The sequence below is a fragment of the Spea bombifrons genome, chromosome 11 (assembly GCF_027358695.1).
Source record: "Spea bombifrons isolate aSpeBom1 chromosome 11, aSpeBom1.2.pri, whole genome shotgun sequence".
Lineage (NCBI taxonomy): Eukaryota > Metazoa > Chordata > Amphibia > Anura > Pelobatidae > Spea > Spea bombifrons.
In genome coordinates, this window is record NC_071097.1 from 17,908,602 (window position 1) to 17,912,392 (window position 3,791).

General features: G+C 44.0%; 1 protein-coding gene across 3 annotated transcripts in view; it reads right to left on the reverse strand.

Annotated features, from left to right (window-relative positions):
- Positions 1–3,396, reverse strand: part of ANXA7 (annexin A7) — a 17,771-nt gene extending 14,375 nt beyond the window's left edge. For all 3 annotated transcript variants that reach the window (XM_053451291.1, XM_053451290.1, XM_053451289.1), the window contains exon 1: positions 3,271–3,396. The gene's annotated coding sequence lies outside the window, so the exon portion shown is untranslated. The remainder of the gene's footprint in view (positions 1–3,270) is intronic.
- Positions 3,397–3,791: the final 395 nt, after the last annotated feature.

Sequence of the window (3,791 nt, forward strand, 5' to 3'; positions counted from 1 at the left end):
TTTGGAGACCGTTTGATTCCGAATAGTTAGCTTCCTATTTAAGATAAGCAAAGTCGAATTCTTAGAGCGGGATAAGCCAAAGCCAGGGTGGAGGCGAAAGCACTTAAAAGCTTCTCTAATTGGGTCCGGGCCCACTCAACGAACGTCGTCTCTGGAGATCAGCTCACCCAACAGGAGAAAGTCCTCCCACTACACAAACTACAGATACAAGAGTCATCTACCATAAGCTTCTACATGCCAGCTAGCCATTAAAAGTCCTTATATTAATTGGCTGCATTAGGAGGCTACGATAATGGCTCCCAAACAAGGAAAAACATAAAATTAAGTAAACAACAATTTATACATACGATAAGGAGGTAAAAAAAACAACTCTGCTCCACCTTTAGCACCACAATCTGTTCTAAACATTGGTAATGTGTTTCTAATCCTGTCAAACATGTAACAGTTCTATATATAAAACGTGCGCCGTTCACGATAGGTCCATGATTCATGCATTTTTTGCCCTTGGTAGGAACCAGCTTTCTGGGCTATTGGATTACATAGAAATGTTAGGCAATTAGCCACTTTGTAAACAAACTGATTTTCTCCCATGGGCATTCAGGAAAACAAGTGCCATTATTCTAATGACCAGGCAAGGAATAATGCACCGCCACTCCCTGCTCCTACATCTGCCGTACAGACAGAGCCAGCAAGACGGTAAGCAATGCAGTAGCATTTACACCGGAACAATGCTTGGGTATGTGGACTAAACAAATGCTCAGGCTCCTTTTAAAAGGCGTACTTATATTGCATGTATATAATAGATGTAATATTACATCCTCACAAAGCAGACCACTAACATCAGGGGATGGAAATATTATATCCCTACCTACTGATCCCCAGAATATCGAGCTGTGCCCCCCCAATCAGCATGAGCCAAAACATTTCAAACAGAATGGAATCAAAATAAATAAAAATACCTAACACCGATCCCTGTGATACCTTCTTGACATCATTAATACTCTCTCTAGTTACTAGATGCATCCCCTGGGTCTACAAGACCTCAAGGGGATCTATAGCCATTCCATAGCTTTTGCTCTATGATAAGAAAAATGGAGTGCAGGCGTAGGATATATCCCAGCGATCTTCCATAAGGACAACAGCCGCTAAGGGGGTGATGGGGGGCTGTCTTAGCTCGGGTCTGCGGAGGCACCAAAGAATAAATACACCAATGCATAAGAAGCATGTGTGCCACCTTCAGTTAACATGAGATATAAATGATCTGATGGAGAGAACAGGCGTTAGAAATGAAAACCAATTCTGGTGCAAGGTTTCGTAAGTGGTCTTATCTCTACTCGAGGTGGCACAGCTGGCCAGCGACACAGCACAAGCACGGAGGCAAAAGAGCCATAGCTCAATGGGAATAGCAGGATCAAACCGGACAACCCGCAACGCAAGGACAGTCCTCATAAGTGTCTGTATGGACTAAAACCCTAATAAAAGCCTAATGATAATTGACAATCTGCTAGTCCAGCTGTGATCACAGGAGCAACCTATGAAATGTTCCTACTAATTGGACTTTTCAAACTTTAGAAACCAGAATCTTTTTTTTTTTTTTTTATAATATGTAACGTTGGGTTACATATTATAAAAAAAAAAAAAAAAAGATTCTGGACCGGTAAGTCACTGCACTAGGGTAACCAAGATGCGTTTATGGCGAGAAAGGAAAAATAATAAATTTAAAAAATGATGCTGATTGTATTGAATTATTAATATTTTAATCTAGAACAGCAAACAATTACTGAAAATGTGTACTCTGCCTCTATGACCCAACTTCCGGTCATTAATTGATGCCGTGGTCAGCTTTAACACAGAACACCCCGCAGAACACGTGAAGACTGGGGGATTCTAACATACAGAATAAAGTATTTTATTCGAATCTATAAATTGTCTAATTCATGTATTTAAAAGCATGATGCGCTTAATGTTCTGATACTCGTCATAGGAGAAAGAAAGGAAAGATGACATTAAAGGGACATTCCAGTCATCATATGCACTTTAATGCATATTATAAGAGGTCCCTTAAAATGTACTCGGTGTACACCTTACACATGCGGTGGGGGATTCTGCACTGGAGCCGCAGCTTCTATCCGGACATTTTTGCCCTATACATTCTGCTGGCAAGTTCATAATTACAGATTTTAGAATTAGTTTCACATGTTGAAACAAAACATAATATATTGTTCTTTTCAAAAGTCTTGATAGAAACTTCATGTTAGAATACAAACACTGTTCAGATGCCAAGCAAGCAAGTGTCGACATGTAAAATAAATTGATTTGGTCTAATTATTGATTTACATCATATGCCCCAGCGCTGTACAGCCGAATATATACAGTGCACTACGGCAAAGCAGAATACAGAGTGAGGTTTCAGGTGAAAACATACAGTTATGACATTTTCTTAAATGCAGACTGCGCTGGAGCTCATCACCTTTATATGATGCTAATTAAAGGGACACTCCAGCCATCATATGCGCTTTATTGCAGTGACAGCTGCGTGGTCCCTTTAAATGTTTGTGCCCCCCGGTAATGCATCCGGGAGACGTGTTCGGAGGAACGCATCTCTGTACACGTGACATACATACCGCCAGTCAGCTCCAGAGCTGCTAGGGCAAAACCAATGGAGTGCGGTCGCACAAAACATGCGCCCGGTGATTTCAATGGGAAAGCTTTCCTGATTCAAGAATCCTCAATGAGGATGATGATGAGGAGGAGGAGGAGGGGAGCTGCGGGGTCAGGATCAGGTATGTGCTTTTTTTTTTTTTTTTTTTTTTTTTTTTTTTTAAATGGAGGAATGTAACCCAAAACACATTATTCTTTAGAGGGGCTGTCAGACACAGGGACTGCACCTTGATCAGTATACAAGAATCCGGGATTTCGGGGCCACAGTAAAGTTTTCACACTAAATCTAGGGAAACACTTCGTGCAGCTTCAGTCTGGCCGCAGAGCGAATAACCTTTTGGGTGCGGCTGCGAAGGTTAGGCGAAGGACTGATACAATAATATACTGCAGTCCATTCTACTTAATGACATATCGATTTTTCCTCCCCGGACGCATGTCACATGCGGACTGCAGAACGGGCTCTCCCGGCTCACTGCGCAGTAAAGTTGGCACCTGACTTCTCCCGGTGTTAAATCTCTGCAGTGTTACGCTACCGGGTTTGAACAGGGGGCGGCACATACCCCAAAGTTACACAGATACCCCCCGTGGACTGTAGCGGGGTCGGCTCACCTGGTCAGGGGTCCTGCGTCACTTGCACCCGCAATGCAAAAGGGAGGAGGAAGCTGGGAAACCTACTGCTGCCAAGATGGAGCGCCGAATATTGTATCCCCCGGGGGCAGAGGAGGGGAAGGGCTGCCCAGAACCAGGAAGATAAGTCGGCCCCGCCCACCAGCGACGTCAATGGCAACTAAGCTTGCGGCGTGGAACAAATGCTATGCGGAGGGTGAAACGTAACTTGGGAGGGGTGCGCCAAGTCAGGGGGTAACCATGGAAACAAGTGGGCGCGGAACGTTTAGGGGAAAGATGGGATGGGAGGAATGAATGTGATGTGTCAGAGTGTGGTGTCATGTGACAGAGTGCAGGTTGTATGATGAAGTGGCCGGCAGTTAAAGTGCGTTACGTTACTTTGTGTTGTGCAGTAGTGTGGTTTATTTAATGCGTTGTGCAACCGAGGCAGTGTCAGCTGGGGCCAAGTCCTGTGGGTCACATGTCACCTGATTCACAGTTCGGAAATAGCGCTGGATGTGTGG